Source organism: Rhagoletis pomonella, unplaced genomic scaffold (assembly GCF_013731165.1).
Source record: "Rhagoletis pomonella isolate Grant_MI unplaced genomic scaffold, Rhpom_1.0 Rhpom_scaffold_01071, whole genome shotgun sequence".
Classification (NCBI taxonomy): Eukaryota; Metazoa; Arthropoda; class Insecta; order Diptera; family Tephritidae; genus Rhagoletis; species Rhagoletis pomonella.
The window spans coordinates 65-16,810 of NW_023459625.1; the positions used below are offsets into that span (position 1 = coordinate 65).

The window sequence follows — 16,746 nt, forward strand, 5'->3', positions numbered from 1 at the left end:
TATCTACTGCGTTTTTAAACTTTTCGTCGGGCTACTTTCAATTCCGTGCATAAACAAAAGGAAATGTGAAAAACAGAACCAGCAGGGAATCTCGTTCGCTGTGAAGACTTGTATCAGTGCGAAAGCAATTCAATTCGCTGTCACTCGTCGTCGACGACGTTCGTTCACTACTTGGCGTATCTACTCCACATTTATTCTGCGCACAGAAGATCAGCAGAGAGTTAAAAAATAAAATCTGCATGTACATATTTTATCAGATCAAATTGGAAAGATTTTCTTGAAAGTTTGTTGGGGAAAGATTTGCAGACTATCGGAGTGTTTCGAAGCTTTCAAATTGTGTTTGTATATGTAGCTGGTTTGTGCATAATAATTTGATGATAGCCTTTGTGGCAAAGAAAATTTTCGAAGCGCAAATTGGAAAAATTCATTGACGTGAATGTGTTAATTGCGTTGGACGGTGTGCGTGCGTGTGTTTTTGTGTATTCGCGAACCCTTGCGTTGGCTGTGCATTTTGGTCGATAATCGTCACTGCAGAATTCTTGCCGATAGGCAAAAACCAGATAAATCATACGCGGAAGTGAAAATATAATTAAATGCAAGTTCTCAATTGATATATGTATGTACATATGAAGTAACTTGTGAAAACTTATCAACTACATAGCTACAATTACGTATAAATATAATTTGCAGCGTTTCATCGCGTCGTCGAGAACGTTGACGTCGCTGCAGGCAGCACGGAAAAGAATACAATAACAAAAAGAATTGCAAGGCAGCTGAAAAACAGAAAAATCAATCGTGCATTTTCAGTTTATTTTACATGGAATGCAATAAGCAAATAAAAGTGAAGAATAACAAAAGAAAAACGAATTGTAATGCATAGAAGACATTGAGGCGTATAAAAGGGAAATAGAAGAAAAAGAGAAAAAAAACAGATTCGATGATAACGAAAAACAGAAAATTGAAGTTTTTGCATTTTGCGTTTGCTTCTCCGTTGGAGCAGCTGATAAAAATAAAAGCAGTGGCTTAATGTTTGATAAATTAAAAAATCAGAAATCTTAAAAATATAAACTACGGTTCGTCACAAGCAGTTACTTCTTTAGTTTTCCAGCTCGTGAAATACTATATGCAGACTTTGTAGTGCATCTATATCAAGTGCGGGGGGCCAAAGGAATTAATGTTATACACGAACATTTTTGTATACCCACATATGCACATAAGTTAGTCGGCAAAGGTGCTCTGGAGCTCCCTTGGAGGTGTAACAAAGACCATTTCGAAGAGGATTAAGTACGTCACAAACCAAATTGGTTTCACATCAATAGATAAATAATTGACTGATACGGAAAGGTCACGATAAGTTTTACCAACTACGCATTTGCTGTGAGAGAAAGCGCAGCAATAAAATAAAAGATAAGCAGCAGTGGCCTGAAAGTCGGCAAAGATAAATTGTATTTTGCTTTAATTATCGTATTTTCTATTATACATTCATTTATATACAAGGAAAATCTACTTCACTGCAATTCGTTGGTTCATATATGTATTGCTGCTGAAGAGAATCGCTGCATCCAATTAAAATCATGTAAAAGAAAAAAAGGTTTTTTAAACGTGTACTAAAAATTAACATTACATAAAAAGAAATCGTTCAATATTTTAATTTTTGTGCTCACAAAATTTTGGTGCCGTCTATGTGAATTTCTTTTCTTGCCTTTTAACATCATTCCGCGCTGTTGTCGTCAATTGAAAGGTGTGTTGCTGTGGCGTTGGCGGCCATAGTGGAACCTTTGTATACAACGTTTCCTCTCAGGTAGCAACAAACCCATACAATTTTATAAAATCAACGAAAAGTAACAAAAATGACCAGCATTGCCGTCAATTCCGTATCCGGCTTTCGCCTGCAACGCAACGACGTAAGTACATTTATTCGATGTAACTACATACGAAGCCATACGCTTTGCTAGATACATACTTACATAAGTATTTATATAAATATTTACTTTTCCTCCTTAGCATATCTATTTTTCATTTACATATACATATTTATCTATTTTCCTCTGCAATCCCATTGCCCTTTAAGACATTCTCAGCTCACTCCATTGTAGCTAAGAATTAATCACAGGTAGAATGTAATCTTCAATCTCGATGGGTTTACCAAAGGATTAAGAGAACACTTAAGTATATATTTATATAGTTCGACATTGAAATTCTTAATTTTTCACAAACATGCATACATACTTATGTATCTCATAGAGGTTTGCGCCGAAAGGCTTTGGCGGTCGGTGGTGGTGTGATCAACTTCAAAAAGAATCGGCGACGCCTGCGCGTCTGGAAACGCTGGCGCTACTGCCCATAGGGTAGATTCCAAAGTTCCATGAAGCTACTAATCTTATAATGTCATCTTGTTAGCCTTAGGAATTCGCCATGCCAATTCAGATTATAATTCTATTCAATTCATTCTTGAATTGGTTTTAAATTTAAATATTGTTACTTCCTAATTGAATTAAAATGTTGAGTGCCTGGTGGTGATGGATGGGCCTGGGTAAAAGATTGCCGTATGTTAATTTCGGCAGGTTGTGGGAACTCGCGATTGAAGTTGGGAATGGAATTTCTCAAACACGCGAAGATAGATTTTCTCCAAAGTCTCTGAAAATGTTACTAGCTCACAAAATTCTTAATTATTTAATTTTAAATGTTTGTTGTTAATTAGTTTTGAGTTTATGAAGGATTTTCTTTAGTAAAATTTTGTCGTAAGCGTCATTTGTCCACAATTTGGTAGCCCCTTTGTATGAAATACGACAAAATGTGATCAAAATTTCTAATTAACAACACTTTTTACTCAATATCTCAGAGACTAAAGGAGATATCCAAAAATGGAGAACGCCATTTTAAGGATATTGATTAGTTTAATATGACTGCATCACCAACTAAATTTTTACTAAATAATCGAAAAAGTTGTAGTCAATGGACCGAATGAATAAAAACAAAGCAATTGCTTTTTCTTAAAATTGCATACCTTCTACTTAAATATTATTTGAATAAATCGAGTAAAGTGTAAGAAACTTTAAGAAAAAGCAATTGCTTATTTTTTATTCATACGGCCCAATATCTCGGAAACTAAAGGAGATATCTAAAAACTAATAACACCAATCGAAAGACCTTATTTCAAAATATATAACTGCATCTAGAACTAAAAATCGTCAAAATGGCGCTTACGACAATCTTTTACCCAGGCCACGATATGCACATATGTACATATGAAAATCTTTTTTTTTTAATTTTCAAGACGCTACCTCCTAATTTTATTCGTTTTTATGAGAATAATTATTGCCTATTTTTATAGATTTTTCAAAGGTTATTTAGAGGTCGCGACCTGCCGATTTAGGTCTGAAAATACGTTTGTGTAGATTTATGAGTTTTTGAATGACTATTTTTAATTCGATTTCAAAGATCGAATATGATCTGAGAAGAGGATATATAGGCCTTTAAAATTGTGTATAACAATATATTGTCCGGACTTGGCTTGTTGGGATTTTTTATCGGGTAAAATAAAAAAAACCCATACTTCTCTTAATTTTTTAAATTTTGACTATCGATAATTTCCATAATTTCAAAATATGTAGTACTATCTAAAATAATGTCTATTTTTAAATAACCTGATAGCTCATTCATTGCAATCGCATAAAAATTTTCGAAGTTAGGCGACTTTTCTTAAATACGACCTTGAATTTATATTGTTTATTAACCAGACTTTCAGATTTTTTGAGCAGTGTGACAAAAGAATTCATCAATATTAATTCAAAATGGATACTGGTTCTCTTAAAGAAATGAAAAAATTGAAAAGGTTATGTTTTGGAGTAATTTATATCGCTATTAATAAATTCTTGTAATAATCTTATCTACCGTGTTAGATTTAAAACAAGGGTGGTCTACTTTTTTCCAACAGTTTTATACTTTGCCAATCTAGCCAAGACAATAAAAATTCACTACTTAAATAAAAAATATCTAATGATGTATCATGTTGTCGATACACGAAATAGTCCAACAGAAATGCAATTTTTTGCTGCCTTAATAGAAATCGTTGCATGTTTACTTGGTCTGCTTTAATTTGCATTTTGTGAAATCTGCAGATGTATTTTTATTTATTTTTTTTGCGTTTCCTAACTAAAAATGCTTTTAATAAATTATTGCGTTGATTTTCTTTTCCTTCCTTTGTGTGCAAATTGTTCATTAATCTGTTGATTTTCACAGCAGCAATAGCAGCACTTTACAGACGACCGCTGTTTGCTTCTTCTTCTCCTTATTGGAGTGAAAAACTGGAGCAACTAGCGCAAATTGTACACGCGACCTGCAAGTATGTACATGCATGACCAAGCGGCGTTTGTCTATTTCGCTATATGTATGTGCATACATTTGGATGTATGATATACATATGTACATGTGGGTATTCTGCATTTGATGCTCCGTTGATGTTGCTCCGCTTTTGGTCGGTCTATACTGGTGTGGCAGTTGAAATATAAGTGTACTCTTCCAGCGTGTTGTTGTTCACCAATAATGATGAGTGGGTGCGATGCTGAATGATATTGCAGCCACTTGTCTATGTACATACATATATGTATGTAGGTTCTCCATCTAGAGAAGAAAGCAACGGCAACTCACCTACAAATGTGATTGTAACATAATAAACTACTTACTTAAGGTTTTGTTGGCGTTAATTAATTGTATTGAATATGAGGAACTCTAAGTTTTGTGTAGTCAGCCAATGATACATAAACGCAATTAGTTAAGTAGTTAACCTAGATAGTAAATAATTTATACACACATATGTAGGTACATAGATATACATAAGTGTAATGCGGTTGTAAATGCAATTTTTATGACCGTAATTTTAAAAATTTTTAAAACCCCCAAGCTTATGTATGAGAAAGTAGCGTATGCTTTCATGTTTTCAAAATTCGTATGTGCTGTTCTAGCCGATGAGCGTCAGTGAGTGGTCATATGAAAATGCGCAAAGATTTTTTATATGAAATATGAGCAGGAAAACGTGTTACTTAGGTGTACGCGGCGTATGAGTAACATTCTTTCGTGCTAAATTTTTATACAAATACTTAATCTTGCTCATTTTTAATTGACCACTAATTATTTCGAATTTATCCATCGATTTTCTTCATCAGTATCTTAATTTTTTTTTGTAACAGAACAGGCTTTAGTACAGATGCAAAAATTTGGCACAGAACCTGTTACTTTTTAAATTTTTCTGCTGTTATAGTTTGATTTTTTTAATTTTTTCATTAAATGGAATGATTAATTAATTTGTCAGCAACTAAAAGCCCTATCGGAAAGTGATGTATGTATATACGGTTTATGCAGAATTTCATTGGCTTTCATTTGCCTGAATAACGGTAAATTGCAAATATCTCGAAAACGTATGCATAGAAAAAAAATTTAATCGATTTTCGGAATCACCAAGCAAATCTACATAGGAATTGGATAGTGGCATCCATAGAACATTTTTGCTGTAAACCAGTGTCATTAGTCGAATCGACTAACATTTATTTAGTATTAATTTTTTTTAAGTTTTAAAGCATAAATCGTCAAAAATATTCTATATGTTATTTTTTTAATATTTTCTTAGTTATGTTATAGTTTGAATAACGAAATTTCAATTTAAGAAATGCATTTTCAAGCAACTTCACAACAAAACATAAACTATGTTAGTCAAATTGACTAACATTAGTGTTCTAGGGTTAAAAGTGATATTAAGAGTTACAAAGAAAACAATTTTCATGATTTGAAATTAAAAAGTTGAAAAGGTAGAAATTTTTGTCTCCATATTTTTTTAAAATACCTTGAACTGATCTTAAAGGATCTCGACATTTTCAAGCTTTTTTAAGATATGAATTTTTGAACTTTGCATAGATCAGACATTAAGGTTGTAGGCTGGTTCTTTGCTTAACGAAGACCTTGGAACCACCGCCAATGTGATTGTCTCGATGTATAGGCATGCCCGGATCTATTAGGACCGGGTGTGGATGTTGTCTCTCACGAAAGTGGACTTTCATTGTCAGGAATACGAGTTGAGCTAAGATAGGCGACTAGGATTTTACTTTTTCTTCACCCAGCAGTCCAGGGATATTGCTTCTTAAGCCCAATCAGCTTTATGGATCTTACAAAACAAAAAAAAAAGCAGCAGAAAATTGTTCGTGAAAAAAGCATTTTGAAAAAAATGCCGCCTTTTTAATCGCAATAACAACTCATGTAGCTGTAGTGGCGTTAGAGGAACGTAGGACAGTAAATTCCGAGTTGCTAGTTTGGGAACTAGTTTCGGACAAGTGGTAAAACACACTAGAATATCTTGAAAACCAATGAGACCATTATTATCGACCAAAATGGTTTTTCTTAGGCAATCTAAGGGCTTTTAGTGCCCCTCGTACACCTGTCAATTTAATAATAATAATGTTAATAATACTTAATAACCCCCAAAAACCTTTTTGGTTTATTTATTTTTTGATGTTGAGTTGAGCCGGGCTTGAACCTAGACCCTGCGGAATGGTAGCGCGCACTACTAACCATTACACCACAGCGGCCGCCAATCAATTTAGTTCTAAACAAAAAAAATATATATGTATATAAAAAATTAAGTAGTATTTAAAATTTTTTTAGTTGTACCTAAAAGGTGGCCCATATTGTTGTTATTGTGATATTTTATTGTAATTTAGGTAGTATACATATTTTTTGCGTTTTTTCAAAGCAAGGACATCTGATTATGTTTAATTTCAGCAATTTCGTATTCCAAAGGGTAATGGAAATTAATTTTATTTTTACATTCGAATTTCCATTTAAAAGTCTATGCATTAAAATGTACATATGTATGCATGTATGCAGCAATCCTTTTTTTACCACCCTAATATACATATATTTGCACCTATTAGCTAAGTGTGTATATGTTGCATTAGCTCAGCTAATAGTTAAGAGCCCCCACAGAAATTTCACTAGCAGAACATTTTTTCTGCTTTAAAGCTTTTATAAATACCTTCCACTCTTTGAATGTTAAAATATTTTTTTTTTTTTTTTTTAAATAAACTTGGTAACGTTCATTCAATTCCGCGCTCTCTATTAGTTGCTTCCTGAAAATAGTTTAAATATCTCCTATATGCATGAAAATTTCAAACTACTTTACTCGTGAGCATTAAAAGCACTAAATAATTTTGTTCCATTCTCTCTCACACTCTTGAAGCGTTGAATTGGTTCGTATTGCGCTGTCGTCATATTTAGTATTCTCTTTGCATTTGCAACTGGTGCATTCTCCTCAAACTGCATACATTATATTTTTACAGGCTTACGCAGATACAAATGCACAGGTACATATGTATATATGTACATTAGGGTGGCCATAGATTTTTTTTTTTTTTAATTTCAAGACCCTACCCCCTAATTTCCTTCCTTTTTATGAGAAATATTATTGGTTATTTTTATATATTTTTTAAAAATCATTTAGAGGTCGCGACTTTTCATTTAAGTCAGAGAGTTGATGTATACAATCGCTTTTTAACAAAAAAGTAGGTTTTCAAGCAATTTTAGGAAAATGGGGGTGGCACCGCCCACTTATATCATTTCTCTAAAATAATTTTCAAAGCTAATTTTTTGCAAAATGGGGATTGTATGTATATATCAATTTTGAATAAATTCTGAAAGTCCGGTACATACACACATATAAATTCAAGTCGCCTAACTTCGACAATTTTTATGCGATTGCGATTGATTCAGTTTATGTGAAAATAGATTTAATTTTAGATAGTACTACATATTTTGAAATTTTCGAAATAAGTGATGGTCAAAATTTAAAAAATAAGAAAAAAATGTTTTTTTTTTTTTATATTTTCCCGATGAAAAGTCCCGACAATCCAAGTCTGACAATAGATTATTATACAGTTGAAAATAGATTTAAGTTTAGACAGTACTACATATTTTGAAATTGTGGAAATAAGTGATGGTCAAAACTTAAAATATTTAGAAAAACTGTTTTTTGTTTTTATTTGCCCGATTAAAAGTCTCAACAATCCTAGTCTGACAATAGATTATTATACATTATTTTAAAGACCTATAAATCCTCTTCTCACAACATGTTCGATCTTTAAAATTGAATGAAAACTACGCCATTCAAAAACTGATAAATCTACAAAGCCGTACTTTCTGACATAAAATGACAAGTTGCGACTTCTAAATGATTTTTAAATAATCTATAAAACCAGGCAATAATATTTCTCATTAAAAAGGAAGGAAATTAGGGGATAGGTCTTGAAATTACAAAAAAAAAATGTTCGATGGCCACCCTAATGTACATACATACATAATTACATATGTCGTGCATTTTGCGTCAAAACAAAACTCTGCTGTGCACGTGTAGGTCGCCTCCACATGCGGTCTATGCTGCCCACATTTTCCCACTAACTTAAACATAGTTTTTATTTATATACTTTGTTTACAGGGGAGGGTGAGACAAAATAGTTAACCCCTTACTTAGGGCCGTTTTCTGAAGTAACCTTTAACTTTAAAGCTCACTTTATATTTAAAGGTTGGATTAAAAATAAAGCTATGTCTAAAGTTAAGCATTTCTATTATCGGTTTTTGACATATATGTGTATCTTTCTTGGTTGTAAACCAATTTAAAACCGATAATAAAATGCTTTACTTTAGACACAAACATAAATTTTAATGCAACCTTTAGAAAAAAAAAATTGGCGGAAGTGGGGATCGCCTTTTTAAATTTTGCGTCATATCTTCGGCTTTTGCAATTGAATCTTAAAGTTTGATGTTTCGATGTTCTTGACTGGAGGATACAATTTGCTTTGTTCCTAAGTGCATTGACCTCAGTTATTACCACACCAACTTAATGCCAGTAAATTAAAGCTCGCCATAAATTATTAAATCATTTTAACCAAAAAAAAAAAAATATTTGTCCTTATCATGAGTTTGATTTTCCCCGATCCGGTTCACTTTTCGTTTCCATGTACATATTTACTATGGGCGGATGAAAAATTTTCGGGGACATTTTTTTTTTCGGGCCAAACTCAGGATAAGGCAAAATATTTTTTTTTTTCGGAATTGCCTATCAAAAATACCTTACAGTCGGGTGTACGCCGAACTTTTTTTTGTTTGCTTGTAAGATGGTACGGTCTAATGTACATACATATATACCAGCAAGTAGTACAAGAGATGAATCAAAGCTTCCTCCAATCCAATATTTTCTAATAAATTCTGCTCAATTCTCAACTAAACTAAAATAAAAGGTTCTTTTGGTTTGATCTCCTTAGCGGTCAGTTTACAATTTTAATTCCAGTAGGCTTTCGCTCCTCTCACCACATCGTAGAGTGACGAAATTTATGTGCACCACCCTATATAATTGTTGCTGCCTTCTTGTTCTTGTTGCACACGCATGAATGTATATGCACGGATAAAGTATTTTATTCTGCACGTCAATGTTGCGCGAAGGTATGATAGATGGTACTTTACCAAACTGGGTGGGTGGAAACAAGCATTTCCCTTTGTTGTTTTTTGTTGAAACTAAAGAAATTCACCAAACATTTTTGCAGTTCTCACACTCTGCTGTGTTGATTTGACACTACTGAACAATTTTCGTTGCAACTTTGTGGTTGTCAACACTTTAGGTGAGAGAATTTTAGAAAATTTAGTAATTCCAGACGTGGTTCAGCATATTTTTACCACTGTTTTGTTGGTAACTTGGAAAACATTTTCATTTTGGTATGGCATAAGCTTACCCTAGTTAGCATAGATTTTTACGCTCTTAACCGACACTGCTCTTAGTGTTGCTGTCAGCAACAGCTGTTGCTGCTGAGCTGTAAAGCGAATAGTTAGCTGACTACTCAAAGCTACATACATACATACATACCTACTTACTCCCAGCTCACAATGCAATAGCAACATTTTCGTTGCTACAATTTGTGTGCTCAACGCCTCTCTGACATTTAGCAGCTCCTATATATGTATGTATGTACAGAGTCAGTAGTCGCTGGCCGATAGGCAAACAGCCGCATTATTGGCATAGACGCCTCATTGTCGTCCCATCCGTCGTGTTGTCGTGTTCTCATTGTAGTCGTTTTGGTGGCTCATGTTTTGCACATTAAACCAAGGCAGCTAGCTAGCTAGTACATACATACGTACATATATGTATTTATATCGTCTTGCCCCACCGTGCACATTCTCATAAACGTTTGCAACGTCTGGTAGCTAGCAGTACGTGCATAAGCAGTCGTCGTACTCGTACGCTTTCTTATTTTTCTTCGTCTCGTTGTGGTATTCCTATGTAGTACGTCGTCGCGTGTGTGTTGTTTGTATGTTTTTGCACTTATATGAAAATATTTTATGTGACGATTAAAGCAGGAAAATCTCGCATTAAATCGCATTTAATATGATTCTTGGTGTGTATGTATCGCACTTAAGTAAAAGTAGCAGCAGCAATCAGAAATCTTTGCTGCCAGTGTTTATATGTATTTAAGTTTTCTTCTATCCACCAGCTGTGCTTTTGCTCTTTTTGTTTTTTTTTTCTATTTATTTTATTGCTGCTGCTGCTGTGAAAATTTCCTGAGTATTGTCTGTCAGTGCTATTGGCTATGCAAGCAGTTGCACTAAAATGATACGATATTCAAAAGATGCAAAACTATCGAATACATACGTAAATGCGGAAAATTGTCCGAAAATACCAACGAAACAGCAAATGTGCAATTCGAAATGTAGAAGATGATGTAAAAGTTGACCGAAATAAATAAATAAATAAAAGTGTGAAATAGCAGCATTTAAAGGTAGCGAAAACTTGTGTTGAAGGCGGAGACTGCTTTTGCTTGCTTGTTTGCGCTGCTGAGCGTGTAAAATAAAAGTGCAAAGCAATCAGAAAACGATTGTGGTGGCAATGTGTTGTGCTTCAAAATTTCGATTTTTCAAAGTACACTTGTACCATACAAATTCACGCGAAAATTCACGTAAGCGCACGCATAAAGTGAATCAAATTGAAGTCGATTAGAAAACTTTACAAATTTTCACGGAAATTTACATATGTATATGCTTAGTAAATGAAATAAATGGCTGTTGGTCGCGCGTCGTCTGTGACGTTGTACGTTTTTAAGTTTTTTCAAGCTAAACTTTATTAATATAATATTTTTTTTTTCCTTATATGTATTTTTTTTAATGATACCATATTACTGATGCATTGTTATTTCATTTATAGTAGAAGATCAGAATCCGTTTAATGGATGAAATCTATTTGGTATGGAATTTATCGTGTTAGTAAATATTTCGTGAGTGGGTTGGCCGAAAAAATCCTGGCCAGTATAATTTTAATGAAATATTTAAAAGTTATTATTATTATTTTTTTTTAATTTTGCACTCATATGTTTAATGAACAAATTCTATACCAGTGTAAGAAAGTGTAAAGCCTATAGAATGTGAAAACGTTGGGTTGACTATTTTTTCGTGTCCTACCTATCGGCCTGGCGGCTATGAACAGCCAAGTAGTACTAGTAAATTTCACTCATCTGTTTAATAAATAAATTTTGTATCAAAATAAAGAAAATTTTTTTTGCGAATCCGAGGATATAAGGTTGTCTGCAAAAAACCTGGCCTAGATTCCGGTTGGCGAGCTTTTAAATCCAAATACGCTGCAAGGAAAATTTCAAGTGTTGGAATTACACAAAAAAAAGGCCGAGACACGTAAACATAATTTTGGGTCGTAGATTGTGGATCTGCACACCATTTTTCAGGTTCAAGTCATTTTCGTAGGATATTTTGCTTTTTAAACATGTAAAATGTTACTCATACGCCATGTACGAGTATGTCCGACTACGGCCATGTACAATATGGCGTATGAGTAACATTGTTTCTTGCCCCTATTTCATATAAAAAAATATTGCACATTTTAATTTGACCATTCCTAAATTTTTTATTTATCCATCGATTTTCATCGTAATTAGCTTGATTTTTTTTAAGGGAATAGGCTTTAATGCCTACATACATACATATAAAAAAATTGTAACAGGCCGATGTCTGTAAATTATAGATATTAAAGAAAAATTATTATGGGGAGTTTTTTAGAGCAATAGAAGCCAAATCAAAAGTTTTTTTTAATTTTTGTCTGTCTGTCTGTATGTTTGTTCGCACATCACTCGAAAACTAATGCATGAAATTGAACGTAGTTTTCACCGGTGTATTGCTAGAGGTCCAACTTAAAATATAGCAAGAAAAAAATTAGAGAGTTGCCACCTGTTTGAAAATTGCAGTTTAAGTCAATTGATAAGATAAAGTAAATATTTCAATATGGCTGTTAAAAGATGGAGGTTTAAGAAGCTGAAAATATTTTTGTGGAGGTTGCCACATGTTTGAAAATTTTAATTTGATTTGTTTGATAAGATAAATTAAATACATATTGCAATATCGGTATCAAACTGCAGAGGTTAAGGAAACTTTACTGCCGAAAATGTTTTCGAGGAGGGTTGCCATCTGCTTGAAAAATTTAGTTGATAAAATAAATGAAATATTACAATACAGTTATTTATCAAAAAACACGAAAATACTTCTAAGGCGCGGTGAGGCACGCTGAGTATTTGCTAGTATAAAAAAAATCACAAAAAATCTTTTTTTTTAATTTCTTCCTTGTTAACGTTTAAATTTGTTTTTTATATAAAAATTAAAATGTATTGGGAAAATGAGCTGATCTAATAAACGGTGTACAGTATTGCTGCAAAACCATCGATAGTGGCTCCATCGATGGTTTTCGATAGTTTTATTAGGGTGACCCGTTAAATGACAAAGGGATACACAAACGTTATTTTATTTACACGTATTATATTGAACGGATTTAAAAGCTAAAAAAAAAATACAACTTTTCATTTATTTTCAAACTAATATTTTATTTCCACCAATCCTTATCTGCAGTTTATGCACACTTAAAATGGGAGATTACGACTTGAAGGGGGTAATTGCTCATGCAAACAAAAGTAAAAAGGCAAAAAGTAAGAAATAAACTCTGCCGATCATCCCATGTGAAAATTCTCGCAAATAGGAAATAGGTGGAAATAGGATATAAGTGGCAGCAATCGCAGAATTCATCGTAGACCGATTTTTCGTGAAATCTGCGAAAATGTGATCCCTAAACCCGAATCACTACGAACGTTCATTAGTAAGTATTAAAAAATTCAAAATAAAACAAAGTTTATGTAAGAAAGTTCAAAACAAAACAGTGTATTCATTAATTTTCCATAAACTAATAAAAAAGTTTTGCAACAACAATTTGCTTTTCGCAGGTTAACGTGATAACGTGATTTCTAAAAACTATCGATAGTGGCTACAGCAATGGCCCCATCGATAATATCGATGGTCCCTTCGATGGTTTTGCAACACTAGTATACAGATCCGCAATCTTTGACCTAATATTATTTCAAATGCCAGCCAGTTCCCTAAAATCCCAGTAAGTTCCGACCAATCCCCAAAAGTCCTAAAAAACGTTTAAAAAATCCAGAAAGATCTGGCAAAGCAAAGCTTAGATTAAAATGTACTTTTGAATCGGCAAACGCAAACGCAAGAAAAAAACGAAAGATACCAAATAGTAGATCACGAATAGTTGCGAAAAAAATTCCTATATTCTCAAAAAAAAGATAACAAATTATCCCAAATAGATTCGAAAAATCTAAAAAGATACCTAAAAATCCCAGTGAGTTCAGGAAAATCCCGATAAAAATTTGGTGTATTTTTTTTTTTTGACACCTCTCAGTACTTGGTTCAAAACTATCGATACCAAAATTACTTGGTATCGATCGAAAAGTATTGAGTATGTACTTGTATTTACTCGTATTGTTCCATGCCTATTCTTTCATGAGCTCAGCTTGCGCAATTCAGGTAGCTGTCTTTCCTTTCCGCACCTTCCATTAGATACAAGAATAAACTCATCATCATAAAATACTTTTAAATCGGTTATTTCACTTAATACTTATTCAATAAAATATCTTTATTGTTGTTCCTGCTCTACCAATATCAGCTGTTGCCAACAACTTTTTGTTTTTTTTTTTTGTTATGCATTTTTTAATGCTGCGCTTTGTTGTTGCAGTGTAAACTATCTACTACTTTTATTGTTTTTGCTTTTGCTTGCCACTTTTATTTTACTTTTTCATTATGAGCACTTTTTAATAGTTTTTGTTTTTGCCCCTCCTCACTTTTTGCTTTATTTCTCTCTTCCCTTTCACATTTCATTCTTTGCTAATCGTTTTGTCAATATCAGCTGTTTCCAACAGCTTTTCATACCCCACACCCATACAAGTATGTAGTATGTACTATGTAGGTATTTGCTCACTTACGAGCAGGGCTGCCAACTATGCTTAGCAATGGAGTGCCATATTTAGGATAAAAAAGTGCCAAATAAGGTGCCATTCTTTTCTAGTTCTTCCCATTTAGCATTAAAATTAAAAACACATTCCTGCATAACACAAAATTCCAATGCCAAAGTAAGATAAATCAGTTGTATACACTATAGAGATTAGAAAATTTTAGTTGTGAAAAAGTACTCCCAGAGGATTTCACAAAAATGTATTGAAATGTTACTATTTTTCGAAAGTGCCATTTGAAGTAAAATAGGGCCAAAAATGGCACGGTTTGAGTCAAGTTGGCAGCCCTGCTTACGAGTACCAAGCACATCGACCGTGCTGCGACTAACCAAGTAAACGGCCGACCAACCAACCAACCGACCAACCGACCGACCGACCGCCCACTGCCTGCATAACAACTATCTATTGAACGAACAATCCCACTGAACGCACCTATTGAATAATTAATACCGGTTGTGTTGTTTCTGTTATCGTTGCCATTGCTGTTAACTAACTGCATTTCGCTGTTATTATTTTCTGCATACAAACGACTGTTGTTCTTATTTTATGGTATTTATTTATTTGCTTGCCAGTGAAGGGTTGGGCTGCAAGTGATGCATGTAAAATGCTTAAGCAACAACAAGAAAAATATGGCAGAAACTGTGTATGTGAATGTGGGTGTGGACAAGTACATACATAAATACATCTAAGTGCAGTAGGTAAAAAAGTACATAAAATAATATTAGAATTGGAAAAATCTAATAAAATATACATACATATATGACATATGTAAACTTTGGTATGTAAATATGTATGTTTAATAAGCAAATAAAAATGTCTGATACAAATATGCATACCTACGTGCGTGTTACGCGTGTATTAATGCAAACGTATGTACATAGGTATGTATGTATGTATGTATGTATGTATGTAGGTAAATACGTATGTTTTTTTTATGTGGCACATTTTTACTTTTGTTTGCGTTTTTACTCGTTGTGGCTGCTTCGTATTGGCGTGTGCATGAAATGAAGTGAATTTATTTATTTAATTGAATGAGATGACGAAAATAAATTGAAATGAATAAAGAAACGTTGTGCGCCAGCTAAGTGACAGCAATCCGCGGCAAGCAACGTCCGAAGCAAGCCATACAAAAACAAACTTAAGTAAGAAGGCGTGGCACGGAATTTTTCGGGCAGCATATTTCCAATTTTCGTTTCTTGTTTGCATACCCAAAAATTTTTAATACAAATAATAAATTTACCTAAAGTTAAGTCCGCATACATACCTTTTTCGCTGAGTTTAAAATAAAAATTTTCTAAACAAAATAAAAGCAAAATGTTTTTAAGCATTACTTGCCCATTTTGTAATCATTCGTTCTTTTCTTCATATAGTTTTAATTTCTGTTCTTGAATTTTATTTACTATTTTTTTTTTTAATTTAACCGGTTGCGTTTTTCTTACCCTGCCTATAATTTTTTCACAACATCTCGCTGCGCCTTATCACATATAGTGACTGACAAAAGTTTTGTGCATTGATTTTTTTACGATATTCAAAATGCTTTTTAACATAGTTTTTTTTTAGTTAGTTTTTTATAAAATAAAACCAACATTTAAAACTTTGTAGAAAATTTAGGAAAATTCAAAAAATTTTCAACACAATTTTTGATACTTTTTAGTAATATTTTTTATAAAAAAATTCAATTATGCAATTTTGTTCAATTTTAAATTAATAAAGTGGAAACTCGAAGTTGCCAAAATAGCCTGTTCACTTTTCATAATTTTCTGGTGATGGTAAGCGGCATTTGCTTCCCTACAAAGAAATTCGTTATTTGGAAGAAAATGATCAACACGGGCAGCAAAAAAAAATTATTAAAAATCAACAGAATTTTGTAGCAACTTTAAACTAAACTTGCACTTTGATGCATACTCGAATTTGTTGTAAAAAATTTGATCAATATGTTTGAAATTCTTGATGAAAAATTGCTGAATTTTCCTATTAATTTTTTTATTCACATAGTTTTTGCTGTCAAATGGGCTATAGTTTTATAAAAAAATTAATTTAAAAATTTACCATAAACAACATTTTGAATATCGTAAAAAAATAGTGCAAAATACTTCTTGAGTCATCCCTTGCAATCATTATGTACCTCCATAGCGTATGAGCGACATAAAGCTTTAATAGGTTAAGCTACTACTACGGCTCATAATAGCCGAGCGGCAGATGTTGCCTATCTCCTCATGACCAGGTAAAAAATGTTAGGACCGTATGTGTGTGATCGCCGTGTTAGTCCCGCCGCGTAGATACCGATGCGCCAGTGTCTTGCGGCTTAGTGAGCCAAAGAAGATTCCTTCGACTGCCTGCGGTTCACATTCGACTAGTCAGATCGTGC

The 16,746-nt window shown here is 33.1% G+C and overlaps 1 protein-coding gene across 2 annotated transcripts in view; it reads left to right on the forward strand.

The window, feature by feature from the left end:
• The first annotated feature begins 1,800 nt into the window (after nt 1-1,800).
• The window catches only part of LOC118751908 (uncharacterized transmembrane protein DDB_G0289901-like), a 40,321-nt gene continuing 25,375 nt past the window's right edge, over nt 1,801-16,746 (forward strand). For both annotated transcript variants that reach the window (XR_004994611.1, XM_036486733.1), the window contains exon 1: nt 1,801-1,904. The gene's annotated coding sequence lies outside the window, so the exon portion shown is untranslated. The remainder of the gene's footprint in view (nt 1,905-16,746) is intronic.